This window comes from Lissotriton vulgaris, chromosome 12 (genome assembly GCF_964263255.1).
Source record: "Lissotriton vulgaris chromosome 12, aLisVul1.2, whole genome shotgun sequence".
Classification (NCBI taxonomy): Eukaryota; Metazoa; Chordata; class Amphibia; order Caudata; family Salamandridae; genus Lissotriton; species Lissotriton vulgaris.
In genome coordinates, this window is record NC_141700.1 from 264,489,174 (window position 1) to 264,515,123 (window position 25,950).

General features: G+C 48.1%; 1 protein-coding gene across 6 annotated transcripts in view; it reads right to left on the bottom strand.

The window, feature by feature from the left end:
- ADGRG1 (adhesion G protein-coupled receptor G1) overlaps nt 1–25,950 on the bottom strand; it is a 526,961-nt gene that overhangs the window by 245,903 nt on the left and 255,108 nt on the right. For 5 of the 6 annotated variants that reach the window (XR_015302413.1, XM_086945013.1, XM_086945009.1 and 2 more), the window contains exon 3: nt 811–904. The exons of the other annotated variant lie outside the window; for it this stretch is intronic. The gene's annotated coding sequence lies outside the window, so the exon portion shown is untranslated. The remainder of the gene's footprint in view (nt 1–810; nt 905–25,950) is intronic. 6 annotated transcript variants of the gene reach the window in all.

The window sequence follows — 25,950 nt, forward strand, 5'->3', positions numbered from 1 at the left end:
ATTACACTTGCTTTGACAACCGGGCACCTTAATAAAAAAAAATGCTAAATACTTGAGTCCACAGCTATTTATTATGTTGTATTGTAATATTTATATGGCACTGACTACCTCTATGTGGGGCGCTGATTTGCTTGCCTGGATGGGCAGCACGATACACCATGTATGCCATGTGTGAGGACCACGGAGGTGTGGTTGTCGTGTTATGGGATGCAGTGCCTAGCATTGTGAGGGATCATGAAGTTTGAGAGAGGTGCACAGTTGATGGTATTCAGTAACCTCGCCCCTTCGATCACTTCTACCTATTTATGTAATGCTTATGGCTACAGTCCACTCAGCTGGTGACCGCATTGGGTTTTCCAGTCTGAGATTTTCTTTTTATGTTTATGGCTCTGAGCAGGCACATAAAAAACACAACACCAAGATCACAGTCAGACTGTGCCATCTGAAGGCCGCTCTTTAGTGCTACAAAGGAACAGAGGGTTGGTGGTTTAGAGAAGTTGAGAACGGTCTGGTAGGTTGGGTGCTTGTAAAATACGTAGGCTGCAGCAATGCTATTTCACAGTGTCATAGACCACATTACGCCAGCGGGCACGGTGTTTCTACTAGTGGGAGAATACAGAAGTTCTCATAGAAGTTCCCATGCAGCCAGTCTTGTTTTACTTTCAGTGGGTTTGAAAAGATACTCTTAAGTCCAATCAACAGCATACTCTTGTCTTTTCTCTTAGCACTGTCCTTGTGAGACGGTATGACAATGTTCTGAAGTAATGTGAAATTAACTTAGAACAGAAAAAATAATAATAATAAACTTACCTGTCAACGCCGCCGCCTCTGTTCAGTTCTCAGTCTCGGCACTGGCAGCACCGGAAGCACCCAGGCTCCCAGACTTTCCCGGCCAACCACGACACTGTGGATAGATGGAGAGCGATGTGAGGTCAGATAGCAGAGACCATCGACACCATCTATCCACCCAATCAGTTGTCAGCTTTCAATTACCTGTAACCAATAGCCCATTCAGACTCATTTATACGCTCACTCACCTTTCCATGCACTCACTCACCTATTTGCACATCCACAGACACAAACTAACCCATCAATAAACGTATGCAGACCTCCAAATCAAAGCCTCTTCCACCGTTAGTTCACTGACCCATACATTTACTCTCTGACTCATCCATTCATCCCTTCGCCAATTTGCTCACTGCTCATTCACTCATCCATGTGTGCATCAATCTACCCGATTACTTGTTGACTCATTCATACATTCATTCTCAACCAGCCACCCACAAACCAATCGACTTACCATCTCACTAATAGAAATATACAGCCAAACTCGCCCACCATTAAATATACAAACAGATTCATAATCAAACCTAAGATGTGACCCTCCAGAATGGGACACAATACCCCAGATAGGATTTCAGCCACTTGACAGCACTTTTAATGACCATTCAGACCAAGACACAATACAATACCAGGAGGCCGGATGTAGTGAGTATTTTTACGGTTGCAAACACTGCTATTCAGCGTCTATGATCAGAAAAATGCTTTTTTCAGATACACTGATCCCCTCTTAGGAATTGGAAACACTTTTCAGACTCCTAATATGCGAATGGATATCAGTTAGGCACCTGGAAAGGATGTTTTATAGGCGTCCCTTCCAAATACCAAATTGGTGTACTATATAATAAAAAGTGAAGAGTTACCGAGACCTCAAGGGAGATGGTATCCCATTCGCATATGTCAAGTGGTCCCCCTTCAGTCGTTTCCTCTTTGTAAATTAAAGAGAATAGACAATAGTTCATGAGACAACGGCCAACTCCCAAGAACCAAAAAGTTTTCTTTTTTAACACAGCTCAGTTTCCTTTGAGCATAAAGGGCTGCATTAAAAAAAGTTTGCTTTATTTACAAGCAATCTCAGACATGGTGGTTTGCAGGCCACAGCAGGTCACCATACCCGAGAAGGCCTTTAAAATTAGTGAGTCACAATTTGCGACCTAGCTCATTAATGTTCAGGAGGTAGAACAGATTGCAACCCACTATAATTCGGAATTTTACGGACCGACCTACTAATACATAGTTCAGTTCATAAAATTATTTACCGGTGACTAAAATCGCAATTTGCAACCTGTATTTCATTTGTACATCTGGCCCTTGTGCACAGACTGGATTTTAATCTGTCATTTCCCACCACTACTTTACTCTAGTTAACATTGTACAGCTTCTTCACATCCTGCATGTGTTGTTGGTGTGTGGGTGAAGCTTGTACTGCTACTGTTTACAACCCAGGAGCTGCTTTGTTGCATTCATACTCCTTAGTCACGTTGATTAAAATGTTTGACTGAAAAATGGTATCCTTTCTTAAACTCTGGATTTCCGATTTGACTGTGGTTTTTAGCTTCCATTTGCTGATGAAACTCTTAGAGTTGCCTTATGCTTCGTCTGTTCATGATTGGCCTGGTGTGCCAAATCCGGTTTTCCAGGGAACACAACACCAGACCCCATTTTACCGGTAAGTAAAATTGCATGCAAGTTCGGCTGCAAAATCCGTCAAGCCTCGTCCTCTGGTTCTTGTGGGGCTTTTTCTCTGCCCGGGGTGGTGAGCATGCAATGCATGCGCCTCCACTGTAGAGTGAAACCCCATTTATCCAGCAGATCCTTTTGTAAATTTTTGAGAATCATTAAATTATTGACATTAACCCCTTAAGTGCTGCCGTTGGACGCCACGAGCACGACCTTCGTAGTGCTGCGCACGTCCAACGGCTGACGTGGCCCTGCCCGTTTTGCGGAAGTGCCGCACTGCCACGAAATCGCAGCCAACAGGTTAAATAGAAATAGCAGAATAACAAACATGCAACTCCACGCCCCGTCACAGTCCTATGAAATAGTGGAAGGACTAAACATCCACAGAACATCATCTGATTTTACGTCATTCCACTACCTCTACATTGCCATCTGAAAAGTATTTAATTAGATACTAGTATACTTAATTAGACAGATGCAGTGCTTAATTTGAGCTGGTGGTTTCCGGTGCTCAGCACCTGCGCTTAATAATCAACACCAGCACTTTTCATGAGCACCAGTTAAGGACACATTTTTATGGAGAGATTAAGTGATTTGCCCAGAATCACAGGATGTTGAGCTGACACCGAGACTCGAACCAGGTTCCCCAGCTCCTAAGGCAGCAGCTCTGGCCATTACTCCACATCCTCTCCCCACTTTCATGTTTAGTAGTTGGTTCCGTTTTAGGTGGCACTAACAGGAGAAATCGGCTAGTGCAATCTGCCTCCTGACGAGAGCCCCGGCACTTATTTTTTTACAAATTGACCACTGGACAGAAGTTTGGGAATCACCCTAGAAAGATTTTTGGGACTCAACCTAGAAACACAGTGATAATATCTGCAAAGCGTGAGCGGCTCCAAGCACAAGCCCTAGAGTGAGGCTCTAAATAATAGAAGGAGCTCTGTTTTACATTTTACTGTGGATTCATTTGTTTTACTTTATGTAAACCACAGCTGGTAGCATCTCACACCACTCTGCATGGAGTTCAATGGGGTACAGAGGGGTCTCCATGTGGTGACATTCCCAGTTTACTTTGCATGCAAGTGCAGGACATCTGGATCAGCACAGGGAAGATGTTGATGTGGAAGTGGACCAGGTGGTTGGATCAGTCAAGGTCTGGTTGACTAGGCTTTCAAACGGGTCTTCCTTGAGTCCATTTTATAAAGGGTAGCAAGATGGAAACTCTTTGTTGGAGAGAGACGGGAACATAGTGAACATTCCAACACAATTCACATTGGCCCCTAACACCCAACATTGTGGCGTCCTTCAAGGGTCCACCATATTGCCTCTCTTATTCAGCAATTAGCTAACCTCCTTACCAAACTGGATTAGATCATTCAACTTCACCTTCTACAACTATGCAGATGATGAGCAAACAATTCTCAAAATGGATGGTGCAGAAGACCTCTACAAATCAAGACTGGATGACTGTCTCCACACCTTAAATGCATGGACGATGAGTAACCACCTCAAGCCCAAGAAAGCAATGATAGAGAGCATGGCATGTGGACCATGGCACCAACACCAACCTCCCGAAATGTGGCCCAAGAAACGCAATGCCTCTCCCACTAATCAACAGACGCAAGCACTCTAGGTGTAACCATGGAGCCAGACTTCTTCTCGATACCACGTGTCAACAAGCCCACAAATAACACCTTCTACACAAACAAAGCTGTGTGTTGCATCTTTCCATACCTGCGATACCAACAAAATGCTACAATCTATACTAACACAAACTAAATCATAAATATTACTCTCAGAATGGAAAACTCTGTGTGATAGTATTCGCCTGTAATAAATACCAAACAAGCAACTGCAATGCAACAGGTCTTGCAATTACGTGAGTTTGAGCTATTGGAATTGTAAACGACAATGCTTTTTATTTATGTTTTGGTTTTTGAAAAATAAATAAAAGGCATTGTCATTTACAATGCCAATAGCTTAAACTCTTGCGAATGCGAAACCTATTGCATTCCAAATGCTCATCTTTAGAGGGAAGCTGTCTGTACCAAGAAAAATCAATGTGTTACATGCCTCGTGCATTGGTGACTCACTTCAGCTGCAGCATCTTTGTGCAAAGTTTGTGTGCCAAGCATGCCTCCAGAGGGGAGGGGAGCGGTGGATGGTGTGGATCAGCGTCACCTTGGTGCCCTTTTATGTCGGGCCGCGTTGACAGACTATGAGCAGGAGAGCAGGGCTCCGAAACACGGCCGTGGATGCAGGCAATGCTACCTGCTCTCCCTCTCACCCCTGCTGTCTATGCGTGAGACCAATAAAAAACAAGCATTGGAAATGCAATAGGGCTCGCATTAGGAAAGTTTGAGCTATTGGTCTTATAAATTCATTTTTTTTATTTATGTGTTATTTTTTAAAATAGCTAAATTAATAGCTTTGTCATTTACAATGCCAATAGTTATAACTTTCGCAAACACCTATAGCATTTGTAATGCAACATGTTTTGTATTTACGTGACTTAGATGTATTGATATTACAAATAACAATGGCTTTTAACTTTTTTAAATAATTAATACCTAAATAATTTATTTAATTTGTAATGGCAATAGCGTAAACTTTTGTAAATAACTTTTGTGAAAATTATGTTCAGTTTTTTTTATTGTGACGAAAATCCAAGAACAGAAGTGAAATATTAACATATTTTTGTGATTTGTAATAAAGCATGAAAGCTTGAAAACAGCTTGAAACATTGAAAGAACATATTTGAACCAGTGATGCTGTGGTTGCGCTGAGTGATGCTGTGGTTGCGCTGAGTGATGCTGTGGTTGCGCTGAGTGATGCTGTGGTTGCGCTGAGTGATGCTGTGGTGGTGCTGAGTGATGCTGTGGTTGCGCTGAGTGATGCTGTGGTTGCGCTGAGTGGTGTGTGCATCGGTGGAGCTTAGTAGGTGCATTGGTGGAGCTGTGTGGTGGGTGCATTGGTGGAGCTTAGTTGGAGCATCGGTGGAGCTGTGTGGTGGGTGCATTGGTGGAGCTGTGTGGTGGGTGCCTCGGCGGAGCTGTGTGGTGGGTGCATCGGTGGAGCTGGGTGGTGGGTGCATCTGTGGAGCTGTCTGGTGGGTGCATCGGTGGAGCTGTGTGGTGGGTGCATCTGTGGAGCTGTGTGGTGGGTGCATCTGTGGAGCTGTGTGGTGGGTGCATCTGTGGAGCTGTGTGGTGGGTGCATTTGTGGAGCTGTGTGGTGGGTGCCTCGGTGGAGCTGTGTGGTGGGTGCATCGGTGGAGCTGTGTGGTGGGTGCCTTGGTGGAACTGTATGGTGGGTGCCTCGGTGGAGCTGTGTGGTGGGTGCATCGGTGGAGCTGTGTGGTGGGTGCATCGGTGGAGCTGGGTGGTGGGTGCATCAGTGGAGCTGTGTCGGTGGAGCTGTGGGGTGGCTGCATCGGTGGAGCAGTGTGGTGGGTGCATCGGTGGAGCTGTGTGGTGGGTCGTTCGGTGGAGCTGTGTGGTGGGTGCATCGGTGGAGCTGTGTGGTGGGTGCATCGGTGGAGCTGTGTAGGTGGAGCTGTGTGGTGGGTGCATCGGTGGAGCAGTGTGGTGGGTCGTTCGGTGGAGCTGTGTGGTGGGTGTCTCGGTGGAGCTGTGTGGTGGGTGCATCGGTGGAGCTGTGTGGTGGGTGCATCGGTGGAGCTGTGTGGTGGGTGCATCGGTGGAGCTGTGTAGGTGGAGCTGTGTGGTGGGTGCATCGGTGGAGCTGTGTGGTGGGTGCATCGGTGGAGCTCTGTGGTGGGTGCATCGGTGAAGCTGTGTGGTGGGTGCATCGGTGGAGCTTAGTGGGTGCATTGGTGGAGCTGTGTGGTGGGTGCATTGGTGGAGCTTAGTTGGAGCATCTGTGGAGCTGTGTGGTGGGTGCATCGGTGGAGCTGTGTGGTGGGTGCATCAGTGGAGCTGTGTGGTGGGTGCATCGGTGGAGCTGTGTCGGTGGAGCTGTGTGCTGGGTGCATTGGTGGAGCTGGGTGGTGGGTGCATCGGTGGAGCTGTGTGGTGGGTGCATCGGTGGAGCTGTGTAGGTGGAGCTGTGTGGTGGGTGCATCTGTTGAGCTGTGTGGTGGGTGGGTCGGTGGAGCTGTGTGGTGGGTGCATAGGTGGAGCTGTGTGGTGGGTGCATCGGTGGAGCTGTGTGGTGGGTGCCTTGGTGGAGCTGTGTGGTGGGGGCATCGGTGGAGCTGTGTGGTGGGGGCATCGGTGGAGCTCTGTGGTGGGGGCATCGGTGGAGCTGTGTCGGTGGAGCTGTGTGGTGGTTACATCAGTGGAGCTGGGTGGTGGGTGCATCGGTGGAGCTGTGTCGGTGGAGCTGTGTGCTGGGTGCATCGGTGGAGCTGGGTGGTGGGTGCATCAGTGGAGCTGGGTGGTGGGTGCATCGGTGGAGCTGGGTGGTGGATGCATCTGTGGAGCTGTGTGGTGGGTGCATCGGTGGTGGTGGGTGCATCTGTGGAGCTGTGTGGTGGGTGCATCTGTGGAGCTGTGTGGTGGGTGCCTCGGTGGAGCTGTGTGGTGGGTGCATCAGTGGAGCTGTGTGGTGGGTGCATCGGTGGAGCTGTATGGTGGGTGCCTCGGTGGAGCTGTGTGGTGGGTGCATCAGTGGAGCTGTGTGGTGGGTGCATCGGTGGAGCTGTGTGGTGGGTGCCTCGGTGGAGCTGTATGGTGGGTGCCTCAGTGGAGCTGTATGGTGGGTGCATCGGTGGAGCTTGAGCCGGGAGAGAAATGCATCTACAAGCGGCTTGCCAATAGTGAGATTACAAAGCTTCACACACGAAGCAGAGCCGAGGAGTTTGACAGAAACAAAGGTCACTCCGAGAATGGGTACAAAGCAAAAAACTAAGTTTTTCATGAAACAAGAGAGTAAACTGGCAGTGGAACTACCCAGACTACCGGAGCAGTTTTGAGTTTCTTAGCACACCTCCACCTGAGCCCGCATTCAAGGAAAGATCAAAATGTCAAACACACATGGGCACTCTTCATATGCAGCCGCCTCTTCCTCGAGATGTCAGCGCTGCATTGCTAGGCACTGCTCGTCAGACAATGTCCACAGGAAAAAAAGAAAATATATCCTTCAATGCGCAATGAAAAAAATTACGACTGGCAAGGTGATCTGCAAGAACTATACTTAGAGGGAAGGAATCTGTACTTGGAGGAAGTGGGGAGAAAATCGGTATGGGATAGGTAGAGCTTGAGCCGGGAGAGAAATGCATCTGGGAGAGAAATGGATCTACAAGCGGCTTGCCAATAGTGAGATTACAAAGCTTCACACACGAAGCAGAGGAGTTTGACAGAAACAAAGGTCACTCCCGGAATGGGTACAAAGAGAAGGGTTTAGTCCGGGAGATTGATGGGAGTGAGTAAGGGTGACGAGAATAGGGTGAGGGAAAGCTAGAAGACATTCAACCAGAAAAGGAAAAGCTTCCATGTTAAAATAAACGCGAGACACGGCCTGGCGGCCGTGTAAAGTGAAAGTACAGCCGGCCTGGGCAGTGAAAGGGGAGGAGGGAGGAGAAATGCGAGTCACGGCAGCAGCAGCCTTTGATGTTGCTGCCGGCCGAGCAGTGAATAATTAGGCGAGGAGAAATGCCGGCTGGGGGAAGCTGAGATGCCTGTGGGAGGGAGGCTTTGATGTGCTGGTGGCTTTGATGTGCACACGCTTTTTGCCAATGCGCTTGCGCATTGAGCTTGTTTTTCTCGGGCACAGCAACAAATCGCCGAGATAGTTAAGCTCTAGTTAAGCCACAATAGAGCTCGCCAGCTATGCGCAAGCGCATCAGCAGGCGAGCCCTAAAAAACTGCCCAGTAATGCTTTATAATTGAGCACTGCACAGCGCTGTATGATCCAAATGAAGCATAGACAAAAGCAAACTGGCCAGACGCGTTCCCTCAGGGCTTAACATTAAAGTGAAAGCATCTGCCACCCGGCCATGCTGTGTGATAAAGCATGTTGGTGTGCTCTTTATCAGGAAAGCACGTCATGGGTGGAATGGGTGATGATCATTAAAGAAAATAGTGCTCTCAGATGGAGAAAATAAAGACCATGTATCACCGCCAGTAAAAGGTCCAGTCCTCATGGGAGGTTACTAATGAAGACAGGGCGGTACTAAGGAGCGACTGAGAAGCCTATTACTGAATCAGAGTCAGCATTTAGGAAGGACAATGACACAAGCCAATGAAAAATAGGGGCGGAGAGCGGGCGAGGTTTCAAGTACATACTCCAATACAGCATGGCTCGCAGAGTAGCTCATGGGCTGCCCAGGCGCAACCTAAAAAGGACCTGCAGAGCTGATCAAAGATGCCAGCTTACCAAAAACCATAAACTGCATGACTACCTTTCGCACTTATTCATTCAGTACACTAAGGCCCCCATTAGGAGTCCGCCTGCCACCCTAGCGGAGCTGGGCCCAGCTGCCAGTGGTGCGGCGGTTCCGCACCACCAATTAGGATGCGACCGCCACCCCGGCGGTCACCTCCCGCATCTTTGACATTGCGGCTGGTGGTGCTTGAAGCAGCACCCGCCACAATGCCAAAGAAGCATGTTGTGCATTGCCATATGGTGCCTGCCATCTTGTGCATTGCAATGAAGGGGTGTAACACAGGTACCCCCAGTGCAGCCACCTACCCCCCATATCCCTCAGGGGCTCCCAACGGGCCCCCAAAGTCATTCTCTGCATGCCTTCCATGGCGGAGTCTCCGCCATGGAAAGGCATGCCCAACGCAGTCATCATAATATGGATGGCGGACATACTTTCCGTCTGCCACGGTACTCCCCGCTATGGTAATATGGCGGGGGTAAATGGCGGTCGGGCGGGGAGTTATGGCGGGCGGATCGCCACCGCCAGTCGGGCGGTGGCGATCCGCACAACATCATAATGACCCCCTAAGTGCTGCTTTCAAAAACACGATAACCAGACCTCTGTAGTCATGAAGCGCAACATGGAAACCCTTCCCACAGAGGATCAAAACAAAGACAGCACCCTTTATACCACACACCATACATGGTGCAATCTACTACTCATGTAGGTAAGTGTTTCAGTGCCCCACATAGGTGCATAGTGTTTCAGTGCCCCACATAGGTGCAATATGAGCTAAACAGATGTTACAATACTATACAATAAAGCAGATTGGCTGAAAAACACTTGCTGGTCTTAAGCATCTGAGCCTGTAACAATGCACAATGGTAAAAGGGTCTGGGTTTGCCTCTGTGCCAAGACAATGCACGAAGAGCAGTGCTGAATATGTGCAGAACGTGCCAGGTAATGAGCATCAGCACAAATTTTCGGGAACTGGGAATTATTTTTTAGCATCGGACGTTGACTCAGAGTAAGAAAGAGAAAGTCAGACATGGGGAAAAGGTAAAGGAAAGACAGGAAAACTGTGACGAAGGGAGAAAGCAGAGATTAAAAAAGTACCTGCAAGAGAGAGGTAAAGAGACAGGAGGTGCAGGGTAGTTGAAGAAAGAGGCATGACGTGGAAATCTTTCCTAGGCAGGCTTTGTATCTGGCAAGTTCAGCATTTGTCCCCAGTGTGCGCCTCTGAAAATACCTGGGCCTCATGGCTTATATTTTTTCTCCAAATTAAGCACTGAAATAGTTGTGAATTCCTAAGTCAATTAGAGTAGGGAGTTTCTAAATCCGTTTCGTAAGCCTTTACTCAATGCATATATTTAAATATTTGATGGTATTTTTAGGACTCGCCTCTCAATGCGCATGCGCATTGAGCAGAGCGAGACTATAGGCACTTAAACAGACTTTACCCAACTGGCGATTTGGTGCTGTGCCCATGCGCTTTTAGGTCAATGCGCAAGCGCATTGACCTAAAATGCGCGTGCACAGCATCAAATTGTCAGCCATCTGTTGCCCAGCTTGGTGCCGCTCCACCCCCTGCGACATCAAAGGCTTCCACGGCCGGCCGGCCGTGCTTTCAGTTTCACGGCCGGCCGGCCGTGTGAAGTGCACTTCAAAGGCCGCTCTCCCTGCTCCGCCCCCTGCTGCGGCCGTGTCGCATTTCTCCTCCCCCCTCCCCACAGCAACCTTGGAGACTGCAGCCCATGTCTGCTTGCCTTCAACTGTGTTTTTACTGTAATATATGGACTTCGTGGGCTGTATTTGATTCGTGTTCGGCTCGGTCTAGTCTGTTGTTCAAATGGGTGTTGTTTACGGTTCCGCAGGTAGCTGAACCTTTTCCTCCTGCTTGCATCACCAAACACGCCTTCATTGCCCCGTTGGAGGTGGGGAGCGGCGGGTGTTGATGAAAATGATCTGATAGCTTCTGATGGGCTCGTCACAATTCTGCTTCGATAGTTTTCAGTGACAAAGCCTTGGCTTAGTCCTCCGGCTTCGCTTTGTCAAACACAGTTGAATGTTTTCCAGCTGACCACAGGCTGTTTATTATGTTGCAGTCACTTCAAATAAACTGTTGTTCAGTCATTGCCTTCGTCCTCGCTCTGATAATGTTGATCTCTCATCAGGCCGAAGCACGGCGGCCTGTCATGGACTAACTCCTAAGCAAATATTTACTATTTCACAATAACAGAGGCTGCAGTACACAGGCGGTTCGGGAAATTACGTTTGACTTCATTTGCTAAAAAAGTGTTTATGGTGAATCAAGCTGATGTAATTTCACCAATCTCGCCTGATTAAGAGTTTTTGTGTGACTTTTATTTTTAATTTTGGGTTCTTACTTTATTTAAGTGGATTAAGATGCAGTTTGAATCTTTAACGCAACATTTTATGTACGCCTAAACTCGGACCTATATATGCAAAATTCGTATATATATGGCGTTCAGTTGCTAAAATGCACATGGATAGGGTGATACAGTGTTTGCCTACTTTGTTTTAAACTTCTCGTTCGAGGTAAGTGTTACAGACTGCAACCTTTATTTACAAAGCTTTACCTCGATAACTTTATTTCCGCCATGTGTACGCTTGTTGTGTTTACCAATTAATTCGAAAGTATATATATTTTTTTCAGGGAGGGTCGTTTGAGAACTGCTCCGATGGCTTCTTCATACCAGGTTTCTAATGCAATTCGCAACTGTAGTCGGGCGTTTTTGCTATAGAATTAACACCTTTACAGACAGACTCTGGGCTAGAAAACGTCATTTTTTTCTGCCACCCGACTTTCTTCCTATTTCGAATTGCGGAGACATGTAAAATGTACAGGAAGTGCATTTTAATGAGTGGCTGATTTGTTAGCTTAAAAAAAGAACTGTAGATTTTAGAATGATTACACCGTTCCATGGTATTATAGATGGATGAATTTCCCAACCGATCTACTAAAAAATATTAAGCCTCAAAATTATCTTAACACTAGTGCCATGGACCTACTTATCAACCATGTCTTCTGAGGCAATTGAAAATGCTACCTTCTCTGCCTGCAAAGCGCCTCTTATTATAAATTGTATCTGAAATTATCCAGTTTCTATAAATCCACCCATTCACACTTTCATCCATCTCCGTGTGCTGCCACTCCTACCCATCCACCCTCGCATGCAGGCAGGCCCATCCAACCATATATTCATCCAAGTATACACCTATCAACTATAAACGTATCCATTCACATTTGCATCCATCCATGTGTGCATCCATCCACCATCACCTCCAAATCCACCTCCACCACCACATCCACCACCACATCCACCATCACATACACCACCACATCCACCATCACATCCATCATCACATCCACCACCACATCCACATCCACCGCCACATCAACAGCCACATCCACCACCACATCCACCACACCCACCAACACCACATCCACCACACCCACCACCACTACATCCACCACCCCATCCACCACCACCCCATCCACCACCACCACATCAACCACCACATCCACCACCACATCCACCACCACCACATCCACCATCAACTCCAAATCCACCTCCACATGCACCACCACATCCACCATCACATCCGCCGCCACATCCACAGCCACATCCACCGCCACATCCACCACACCCACCACCACCACATCCACCACACCCACCACCACTACATCCACCACCCCATCCACCACCCCATCCACCACCACCACCACCCCATTCACCACCACCACTGAATCCACCACCACATCCACCATCACCTCCACATCCACCATCACCACCACATCCACCACCACATCCACCATCACCTCCACATCCACCATGACATCCACCGCCACATCCACCACATCCACATCCACCGCATCCACCACCACCACATCCACCGCCACCACCACATCCACCACCACACCCACCACCACACCCACCACCACACCCACCACCACCACATCCACCACCACAGCCACCACCACATCCACTACCACATCCACCACCACATCCAACACATCCACCACCACTTCCACCACCACCGCATCCACCACCACCACATCCACCACCGCATCCACCACCACCACATCCACCACTGCATCCACCAACACCACATCCACCACCACCACCACATCCACCACCGCATCCACCACCACCACATACACCACCACATCCACCACCACTTTCACCACACCCACCACCACCACATCCACCACCACTACATCCACCACCCCATCCACCACCACCACTGAATCCACCACCACCACTGCATCCACCACCACCACATCCACCACCACATCCACCATCACCACAACATCCACCACCACATCCACCATCACCTCCACATCCACCATGACATCCACCGCCACATCCACCACCACATCCAACGCATCCACCACCACCACATCCACCACCACATCCAACACCACCGCATCCACCACCACCACATCCACCACCGCATCCACCACCACATCCACCACCACCACCACATCCACCACCGCATCCACCACCACCACATACACCGCCACATCCACCACCACCACTTTCACCACACCCACCACCACCACATCCACCACACCCACCACCACTACATCCACCACCCCATCCACCACCACCACCACCCCATCCACCACCACCACCACCCCATCCACCACCACCACTGCATCCACCCCCACCACTGCATCCACCACCACCACAACCACCGCATCCACAACCACATCCACCATCGCCACCACATCCACCACCACATCCACCATCACCTCCACATCCACCATGACATCCACCGCCACATCCACCACCACATCCACCACATCCACATCCACCGCATCCACCACCACATCCACCACCACCGCATCCACCACCACCACATCCACCACCGCATCCACCACCACCACCGCATCCACCAACCCCACATCAACCACCACCAACGCATCCACCAACACCACATCCACCACCACCACCACATCCACCACCACATCCACCACCACATCCACCACACCCACCACCACTACATCCACCACCCCATCCACCACCACCACTGCATCCACCACCACCACCGCATCCACCACCACCACCCCATCCACCACCACCACTGCATCCACCACCACCACCGCATCCACCACCACCACCGCATCCACCACCACCACATCCACCGCATCCACCACCACATCCACCATCACCACCACATCCACCACCACATCCACCATCACCTCCACATCCACCATGACATCCACCGCCACATCCACCACATCCACATCCACCACCACCACATCCACCACCACAACCATCACCACCACATCCACCACCACATCCACTACCACTTCCACCACCACCGCATCCACCACCACCACATCCACCACCACCACATCCACCACCACCACATCCACCACCACCACATCCACCACCACCACATCCACCAACACCACATCCACCACCACCACATCCACCAACACCACATCCACCACCACATCCACCACCACCACATCCACCACCACCACATCCACCAACACCACATCCACCACCACATCCACCACATCCACCACATCCACCACATCCACCACGACCATATCCCCCAGATCCACCACCACCACATCTATATGTGTGTGTGTGTGTGTGTGTGTGTGTGTGTGTGTGGCTCTGTGTGTGTGTAGGTGCAAATGCAATGTTCTTGGATTTTCGTCACAATAAAATACACTGAACATAATCTTCACAAAAGTTATTTACAAACGTTTAAGCTATTGCCATTATAAATTACAATAACTTTTATTTAAGTATTAATTATTTACAAAATTAAAAGCCATTGTTATTTGTAATCCACCATCACATCCACCATCACATCCGCCGCCACATCCACCGCCACATACACCACACCCACCACCACCACACCCACCACCACTACATCCACCACCCCATCCACCACCACCACTGAATCCACCACCACATCCACCATCACCTCCACATCCACCATCACCACAACATCCACCATCACCTCCACATCCACCATGACATCCACCACCACATCCACCACCCCATCCACCACCACCGCATCCACCACCACCACATCCACCACCACCACCACACCCACCACCACCACATCCACCACCACCACATCCACCACCACATCCAACACATCCACCACCACTTCCACCACCACCGCATCCACCACCGCATCCACCACCACCACATCCACCACTGCATCCACCACCACCACCACATCCACCACCACCACCACCACATACACCACCACATCCACCACCAATTTCACCAGCACCACATCCACCACACCCACCACCACTACATCCACCACCCCATCCACCCCCACCCCATCCACCACCACCACTGAATCCACCACCACCACCGCATCCACCACCACCACATCCACCGCATTCACCACCACATCCACCATCACCACCACATCCACCACCACATCCACCATCACCTCCACATCCACCATGATATCCACCGCCACATCCACCACCACATCCACCACATCCACATCCTCCACCACATCCACATCCACCACCACATCCACCACCACTTTCACCACATCCACCACCACCACATTCACCACCACATCCACCACCACTTCCACCACCACCGCATTCACCACCACCACATCCACCACCGCATCCACCACCACATCCACCACCGCATCCACCAACACCACATTCATCACCACCACCACATCCACCACCGCATCAACCACCACCACATCCACCACCACATCCACCACCACTTTCACCACACCCACCACCACCACATCCACCACACCCACCACCACTACATCCACCACCCCATCCACCACCACCACCACCCCATCCACCACCACCACTGCATCCACCACCACCACCGCATCCACCACCACCACATCCACCGCATCCACCACCACATCCAGCATCACCACCACATCCACCACCACATCCACCATCACCTCCACATCCACCATGACATCCACCGCCACATCCACCACCACATCCACCGCATCCACCACCACCACATCCACCACCACCACCACATCCACCACCACTTTCACCACATCCACCACCACCACATCCACCACCACATCCAACACATCCACCACCACTTCCACCACCACCGCATCCACCACCACCACATCCACCACCGAATCCACCACCACCACATCCACCACCACCACTGCATCCACCAACACCACATCCACCACCAACACCACATCCACCACCGCATCCACCACCACCACCACATACACCACCACATCCACCACCACTTTCACCACATCCACCACCACCACATCCACCACACCCACCACCACTACATCCACCACCCCATCCACCACCACCACCACCCCATCCACCACCACCACTGCATCCACCACCACCACATCCACCGCATCCACCACCACATCCACCACCACATGCACCCTCACCTCCACATCCACCACCACATCCACCACATCCACCGCATCCACCACCACCACATCCACCACCACACCCACCACCACCACATCCACCACATCCAACACATCCACCACCACTTCCACCACCACCGCATCCACCGCCACCACATCCACCACCGCATCCACCACCACATCCACCACCACCATATCCCCCAGATCCACCACCACCACATCTATATGTGTGTGTGTGTGTGTGTGGCTCTGTGTGTGTGTAGGTGCAAATGCAATGTTCTTGGATTTTCGTCACAATAAAATACACTGAACATAATCTTCACAAAAGTTATTTACAAACGTTTAAGCTATTGCCATTATAAATTACAATAACTTTTATTTAAGTATTAAATATTTACAAAATTAAAAGCCATTGTTGTTTGTAATATCAATACATCTAAGTCACGTAAATACAACACACATTGCATTACAAATGCTATAGGTGTCACATTTCGAAAGTTAAAACTATTGACATTGTAACTGACAAAGCTATTAATTTTGCTATTTTCAAAACCAACACATAAATAAAAAAAGTGTCATTTACAATACCAATCGCTCAAACTTTCCTAATGCGAGACCTATTGCATTTCCAATGCTTGTTATAAGTGACCATCCAGCCCAAAGTAGGGTTACATTCAGGTGGGATCAGCATGGAGTGCGGTTTCAATCTACCAGAGGCGCCATGTTGAACTCATAAATCCAGGAACACTGTAGTTGACCTGTCAACGTTGGAATAGTTGGAGGGCAGTGGGACCTATAGTAGGGGACAGAGGTAGAACACCACCGCTGTCTGAGGAGTTGAGCTGCCACACGCAACTGTCTCAAAAGCACAAAGGAAGGCGCGGACAGTAGACCCAGGCTCTGAGAAGGATGCCAACCCCCAAATGGATATCAAAAGTGTTGTACTTCCACACACACGCTTAAAACCCGCTGTGTGTAGGGGCTTTCCGTTCACATTGTGCTCACCATGCCTGCTCTTCACCGGGTGACGGTGTGAAGAGAGACGATATTGTGTGACATACGGTGGCACCCTGTGATTGTTAGGTCTCCTGTAAGGTGAGCAATACTGTGCTCTAGGGCTTTCAGTGGGATTAAAAAAATGTGTGGGGGGTGTCTTTCAAAGGGGTGTGGCCAGTGTAATTAAGGGTGTGTTTTTAAAACACAAAAGGTAAAAATCTGTGCTTAGCATAGTGTGCCGCCCGCCTTGTATTTTGCTGTTTTTGTCATTGCATTCGGCTATATGATACAACAAGTAACATCATACCTACAACAAGTCAAGACTCTTGGCTTTGTCAATCGTTGTTAGTTGCATAAAATAAATAAGCAGTAACTATAGCTTGTATATAATATTGAAAAAGCTCTCACTTAAAGCCCTTGTGACACCACGATAATGTTGCTGCTCCCGAGTTTCAAAAAGAAATGGGAAATCCAGAGAGAAAATGACTCTTTTAAAGGATTTCTCTTCCCCTACAACACGCACCTGTTATGACATCTAGTGAGAAGTGAGCAGCATGCGCACATCGCACATCGATGTGCCTGCTGTCACTGTCTGCAGTGTGGAAAAAACAGGCCACCTGTGCCAGGGCACAAAACAGAGCCCGATAGAGACCTGTTTTGAGGCCGACTTTAAAAAATTGACCGATGCTCAGCACCGGTGAGACCCGGCCTACTTAAAGCCCTGCTGTGCTCATTCCCAACCCGCCTGTCTTAGGAGCAGAGTCGCCATCTTCCCCGAGGGATAGGTGTGGTCGGCCGTTCCTCCGCATCTTCTCTGGCCATTGACCTTTGCTACGCCCGGTCGAGGCCGGGTCCCCCTTGGGGTTAATCATCGCTTTGTGTGTGTGCTAAAACAGCGCGCCTGCAGAGTTCCTGAACACCGTGTGCCTCCGGGAGTGCTTGTCCGCGCGCCAGAAGAGGTGAAGCGTCGGTGCTTGGGCTCTAGAAAGCACCATTGTCCTGGGAGATTAGTATTCCCCCCAGCATCACTTCCTCCCTTGGCTCCCGCTCCTGGCACCTTCCGCCTCGATACACGCGCGCGCCTTTGAGTCACAGGCTCCTGCGCAGAGCAAGGCGCACAGACTCGGATTCATCGCAGGCAGCTCTCCTCTGTGTCACAGGCTCCTGCGCAGGGCAAGGCGCACAGACTCGGATTCATCGCAGGCAGCTGCCGACATCGGTCTTTTGTGCAGCCCACAGCAGCCTCTTTTTACCACAGTATCTCCAATCCCATGGTGGGCCAGGGTGCCCTGAGAAAGGGGCACCTGCGCCCCAGACGTCAGTCACTTCCCTCGTGGTTTATCAAGAAGACCTATAGAACTCTTGTTGCCATCTGGACAGTATTTTACAGTCCGAGCTGGTATACAAAGACATGTAACAGAATTCAGCAAATAGAGGAAAGCATGTTATACTCTATGACACTGAAGTATCAAAGCAACGAGTTCAAAATTAATAATGGCTGCAAGAATAATAGAACTGTCCAACCACTCCTCAGTGCCTGTGAAAGCACACAAACGCCTCGACAGGGCTAGTAAGCTCCATATATGGGGGTGACCATTAGAGGTTTCAGTGATTAGGAGCTACTTTGAGGGACCTTCAATTATGCGTGGAAATGTAGAGCTGTAAAGTCCTTCATGAGTATAGGTCAGCCAACCAGTGTTCAGTTTGTACAAACATAAGTGAAGGGGCCCCAACATTTCTTAAGACCCTCTGCCAGAACTGTTGAATGCCAGGGGTGCCCAACGCCCCAATCCCAAGGATGCCTAGTCTTGATTCCGCCTCTTGGGTCTTTCTTCCACCACGCTACACTTACTGTTTCTTTATCTCGCTCTTGAAGGCTCTTTTTCATTCTAGTTTTCTACTTAAGTCACAGATTTCCTGTATTTCTCTTCCTCTTGCTTTTCCCCCCGTTTCTGCTTTTCTCTCTCTTGCTCTGGGTCAAAATCTGAAGATTAAAAATAAGTCCTGGCCCCTGTTGGACTGAGAATGCTTCTAACCGACTCCTTCTAGCACTGTGCGTGCTAAGTTAGCATTTGCGGCACCATTTTGTTTTCAGCCGCCATTTTGTACTATGATCGAACATAAGCCCCTATCACGTAATGTTTGCCTCAGCAGAAAGCAGCCTCGATTGTTTCTCTATCATATTCAAGGTTGAGTTTCACTGCACTAATGAATAGATCGTTCTGTCTCTGCATGCCTTTCCTCTAGAGCAAGCCCTGCTCCCACCTCAGAGAGACAAGCACGGGCAGAGTAACCTTGAAACTAAGATAGCATGTACCCGTTCTCAAGATGGTAGCTTGCTTTTCAGTACCCCCTTTTGTTTGTTAATGCCCAGGCTGGAAAATTCCAGTCTGGGCGGGACTTTAGAGATGCTGTAAATTTATATTTTGTGCTACTGTGTGGGCGGGAGTCATCCCTCTACAGCATTCTAAAGAAGCTGATCAGATTGGACTCTGCTCAAGTGTATTGCTAATAAATAACTTTGGTTTGTCTGATCGACTCTTCATTTGTATGGAAGGCTGTGCGGTGGTCGCGAGTGACCCCGGTCGCCCAAATCGTGTCACTTCCTCCCCCCCCGTTAATGAATGTCGGTTACCACCACCTGAAAACAAGGCAGAAATTAGGCACTGTGGCCAGTGCTTTCAAGACAGTGTAAAATAAATGAATCTCTGTGTATTGAAAATTACCACAGGAAGTGGCTGTCTGGGCCCAGGGACATTGGGTCGCATTCCATTGTTTTGTTAGCTCTCGGTGCTATTATAGATAATGACCAACCATATCCACGATGGACTGTAATGTGGTTCAGAGGGATTACCAGTGGTTAAGATTACCTCAATCATTCCACTCATCACATTTTGTTCATCTCCCTAGCCAAGAAATATCCAGGACAGGGCTAGTTTGTCCACTGGAATGGGGCAGGTGTGGGCCTGAGAGAGAGAATAAGAGTTATTGCCATCTTATGTTGAGAAAAACAGCAGGTTTGATGATTTGGATAATTTTTTTCAGACTTTGCTTGTGATTTCGATATCTGGGCTGGCAGCACTGCGCCCAGGCTTGATACTGCCTAAAACTGAAACGCGGGTCAGGTTGGGACAGAGAGCAGACATTTATTTGCAGTGATCTAGCAAGGAAGCCAGAGTCCATTGTGCAAACAAGAAAAAATAGGCTGGTGGCTGCTGTGTGGGGGTAACCCACAATGGAATAAATAGTGTTCAGTGGGCTCCTCAGGTTCCCGGGCCCTGGTGCCACTGAACCTGCAGTACCATTGATAGCTAAGTCCCTGTCTTGTCATCTGCTTAAACTACCTGGTTGCTCCTATATCTGTGCAATAGGAGTAAAGACATAGTGAACAAGTGTGTTTACAGAGAAAACGACTCAGAGGGTACGGAAGGATTTGAAAACAATAGAAAAATTCAAGAACTCCTCTGAAGGCCGACTGGCTTTGAAAAGTGGCAGGCACATGTGTGGCACAGTCAACATGTGACAGTGTCGCCCCCAACCCGACCATCTCACAGAGACAGCTTGTAAACCTTCTCATGAATTCCCAGGCTAGTAAACCTCAACTTCATATTTCATGAGGAATAAACGTACATGTCTCCTTTGCCCCGTCCATACACATAGGTGCTAGCTGTAAGTGTGCAAGGGGGGGTGCTGCACCCCCAAAGTAACTGTGCTGGAGTTCAGAAGGTAAATGAGCAACAAAGAGGGCTTTACATTTTGTTTTTCAATCTCGACATATTTGTTGAAGGTTCAAAGGTCAAATGCCAGGCTATGTCTTCTGACAAAATGCCAGGGCCAGCTTTAACACTGGTGGCACCCTGTGCGACAATGTTTGTTGGCTCCCCCCCCAATGACCACCTCAGCCATGGATTCCCTCACCACCGCCCTTTAACAGTGCCCCTCAAGGCTCCAGAACCACTGTCTCTCAGATTCATTTAGTTTTATAGCACCACTCATACCAGTGTAAGGTGTCAGAGCACTTTACATCACACATTGCACCGAGACAATCATAGGTGTGTAAATAAGTGTATAGGAATTGTTACATCAGACAGGACTACAAGGTGTATTGTACGACTAACATGTTGTTGATACTGGTAGGCAATAGTCCTTAATCTGGAAAAGCACAAATTCTGAATTTAAAATATAACACCATTTTCAGGGGTTCTCTTTAATCCGTTCCGTGCTCCAGTCGGCCAACGGCCGACGGAGCCCTGCCCACTCAATAGAACGCCCGCACCGCGGCGGTTTCGCCACGGTTAAGGCGTTTATAGCAAGAATTGTTTTCTACTAAAATGAACACTTTTGGCAAGAATCGAATAATGAAGAACTGGGCAAAAACCATATTGCTCTAACATAATACTTGAAGTTTACATGCAGCTCTTTGGTGACAGTTAATAGCTCAATGCTCTCTATTAAGGATTTGACTTACAATCGCCAAGTAACCAAACAAGCTCTCTTACAGAAGCAGTGACCCACTGACCTATTTACATTACATAAACTTTGTTATCTGCATGGTACAGGTTCTTAGCAGCAGGCATTTAAACCCACTGCATTACCTTTGGATGTGTCAAAACTTCCACTAGACAAACCTCCAGTCTCTTTCCAGGAAGACGATTAATCACGAGTTATCTGGAAATTTTTATTGAGCCCTGAAATTTGCTGGACACCAGCAACACTATTAGAAGACAATGGTCCAAAGACTAATATTTTGCAATGTCGCAATTAGTCAACAATTTCATAATTCAAAAAGCGGAGTAGTCTCACAACGCAACAGCCAAAAGACAATGTACAGTGGTGATTTATTCACTTTCTACCACTATTACGCGATATAAATAACTTTTACAATACATATAGGCCATATTGGTTGCCCCAAGGGGAGCGTGCAAAATAGGAAGATGTAGTAGTGCTTGGTGATAAGGTAAAGAAAAGAATTACAAAGATCGGGACATAAAAACACAGTTTTTTGTTTGAACAAAAGGATCAATAATCATCCCTATACTGAGACCTGGCCATAAATCAATTCATCCATAATTTGAAATCATTACGAAATCTATATATCTAATGATTGTGATGCACAAAAGGGTAATAAATATATGGGTCCAAGTCGAATATCAAAGGAGCGTCGACGTTTCGACTCGACTTCGGGCCTCACAGTGAGTTAAGCCTGGGCCGTGCGAGTCTTCATCAGGACTAGGGCGGGCAACCATATATCGTTAGATGACCCTATGAGACAAAGAAATGGTCTAAACAGGCTGTTGCTGGTACGGAAACTAAGTCAAATGAAAAGGACCAGGGCCCGGTCAGTGCCCGGTGCTGTGGCACTAATCGCACCGCCCTAGAGCTGACCCCGCATAATGCTGCTTATTCTTTCAACATGGAGATTGATGTGTACTTTTCGGTCTCTGTCTACAAAGTGAGAGGATTTTGTAAGTAAACTATGTGCCAGTCTTGCTTTGGTGGAGGGAGTGTGAGAGGAAATGCTGTAGGATGTCAATTTTATTCAAACACACAACAGTATTTAAATACGAGGCACATTTGTTTTGTGATTCTGAATTGTGATGGAAACAAAGATTTTTTTAGGATTGAAACCAGTCAATACACTTTACTTTTTGATGTGCAAATGCTAAATATTTTCAAAAACCCGATTTACACACAATATCGTTTGTGCACTAGATAGTTCATTAGTAAACTACATCTGTGATAATTTAGTGGTCATTCCAATAAAAAAGGTGCTGCCTGTAAATGGCAGTGTGCTGACACACCATGCTTTAGTGATATATGTGACACTGTGCTTCAAAATACACCACCAGCTGCATACTACTCCTCTACCACCCCTCCCGAATAGGAGTGGTTTGTTTGCTACACTTGCTCTTTGTGTAGCGCTTGGATTTTTCACAATCCCTATGACTTCAATGATGTAACATTGATGGCAGCAGCAGCCTCACCATTGAAACAATTTATGTAAAAAACTGTGAACTCACTCACCCCAGTGTACGCCAGGGTGAGGCGCACACATAAGGAGACGCAGACTCCCCGTCTGCCTCCTGCATCGAAGCACCGGATGGGACCGGTGCCTGGTTCCGGCTTGGTCTTGGCACAGGTACATGCCCTGGGGAAGATTCAGACTATTCACTCCAACTGCCTCCCTTCTGTTCAGAACTACTGCTTTTTATGGGCGTCCCTTGCGTACAGGTTTAATCCCTCCTGTTCTCTCACTTGTACCAGCGCAATACTTTCTTTCACCCTCTGTCGTGAAAGCCAGTCGAGAAAAAGGAGCGGGTGAGGAAAAAGTCCATTGTTACTGGTAGAACCCACACCGTCATGCAAGTCAGACAGCGTGTGTGCACTGCATACGGTTTACCCCACAGTCAGAGCTGTGGAACAGGCTTCATGTACTCAGAACACCACGTTTACCATGCTGGACTGTTCTGTGCCAATCACTGGAACGATGGATGTCAACGAAGACTACAACTCCCAGAAGACACTAGGTTGTCAAAAGAAAACCCAGGACTGTAAATTTGGGGTCCTGAGGACATGGAGCAATTCCAGGTGCAATTTCTACTGAAGACTATAGATGTGGTCATGTTGGGCAACTAAAATACGAGAAATACACGTGCTCTTGTGGGATCGGACTATAATGCTTCATCCTAAGATTATTTAGGATTATGGCATTCACATGTCAGTACACAAAACGTGACGTACAGTGACACAGACAAGAGAAAGAAACGCTGTATGAGGGCGTGGTAAATATTTACTTAGCAAGACCAAGGAAACAGCAGAGGAAGTGTTACATTAGCCAACAAGTGCAGAAAGCAACAAGCTGGACCACAGCAGAGGGAGAAAATATATATTAACAAGCATTGAAAATGCAATAGGTCTCGCCTTTGATTAAGTTAAAGCCATTTGATTTGCTATACAATACCATTAGCAAAGCAAATCCCTTTAACTTAATCAAAGGCGAGACCTATTGCATTTTCAATGCTTGTTATCTCTGACTGTGGCCAAGTCACTAATTACGTATTATTGGAAATCTCAAAGCACCCTGTTTCAAGGTTGTCTAAACAAAATTATCAGGGTTATTAATGTATGCAATTCAGACCAGGACTGAACGGACGTTTCTTGAAATGAACTAACTTTTGTTAGAACCTATTTTGGGGTGTCATTTAATGGGTTCAGTTTTAGTCAATATATGTGAATTGAACTAAATGACTTTTTGCCAGCTGTTCTGCAGGGGAAACAGTGTTTACAAAGCTATCTTCACAACACGGTACCATTACAACGTGGTTGTTACAACGACTGCGTTGTTACCACGCATACATTTACATCTTAAGTCACGACTTGCTGTAGGGGGCGCACTGGTGTTGGATTTAGAATCCAACACCTTCCCTGCTGTTGCACAAACTGGAGTAGGAATAGTAAATAATACTATTCCTAAGTCCAGCGTATCCCCTATAGGAAGTTGTAGTAATGACTTGCGATGTAATTGTATATGTGGTAACAACGAGGTCATTCTAACGACTGTGTTGTAATGGCGTGCAATGTATTTGCATGCGTAGTAACAGTATATATTCCTACTGCAGCGTTTAGGTATAGAATGCCTATAGACGCATTGAGGAGGGCAGCCGGGACACGGGGCAGGAGGGGGGTTACAACTGTGGGTTCAATAACATTAGAAACTTCCCTTGAGTAGTAGAGAGTAGTAGAGAGAGAGTAAAGCGTAGTAGAGTGAGTAGTAGAGAGTGAGTCGTAGAGAGTGAGTCATAGAGAGTAGTAGAGGGTGAGAGTAGAAAGTGAGTAGTAGAGAGTAGTGAGTAGTAGATAGTAGTGAGTAGTAGAGAGTGAGTACCAGAGAGTGAGTAGTAGAGAGTAGAGAGTAATAGAGAGTAAGTAGTAGAGAGAGAGTAGGAGAGAGAGTAGTAGATTGAGTAGGGGAGTGAGATTAGTAGAGAGAGTGAGTAGTAGAGAGTAGTAGAGTGAGTAGTAGAGTGGAGAGCATTTGCCTACGGGCAGTGCTTTAAATGGGCTTGTTTCTGAGAAGTGCGGTACTCTCCAATCAACCTTGAAAAGTGCCGGTACTCAGTACCGGCCCATTCAAAGCACTGCTTACGGGGTGTCCAAACGCTTACTAGTGTTAACGCAAAAAAAGCTAACCGGCCCCTAGCCTGCAGCTGACGGAGGAAAGGCCAGAGTAACAAGATAACGGGTCAGCTGTAGCGGGCTGTGCTTGAAGCGAATGATTATCGCATAGCATATAACAATACTCTCTGGTTTCTTCGTCACTTAATTATTGTTTAGGAGTCGTTTAGACCAGTCTAAAATATACTTCATCAGATTGTCCTTGCGTTTGCTTTTAAAAGTATATATGCCGAAAGGGAAAATCACGGCTTCTGCTGGCTACAGCATTCTTTTCACAGTTCTGCTGTGGGTGCTAAAGTGGAGGGCCTGAGCACAGCTGTAGAAGGGAGCAAGGGTCGGGTACAGGGACCTTGTTGAACCCTTCACTGGTACCAGCGCTGCCCGGCTGACTCTGGGAAGGGCAGGTGCTCACCCCCCGCGGAGTCGTGAAGCACCTCCAATAAAGCAGCTTAAGTGGGGATAACTATTAAAAGTTTAAAAGTTTACATTGGCCTGTGGGGCTTTAGACAAAAGCCAGGCATGAT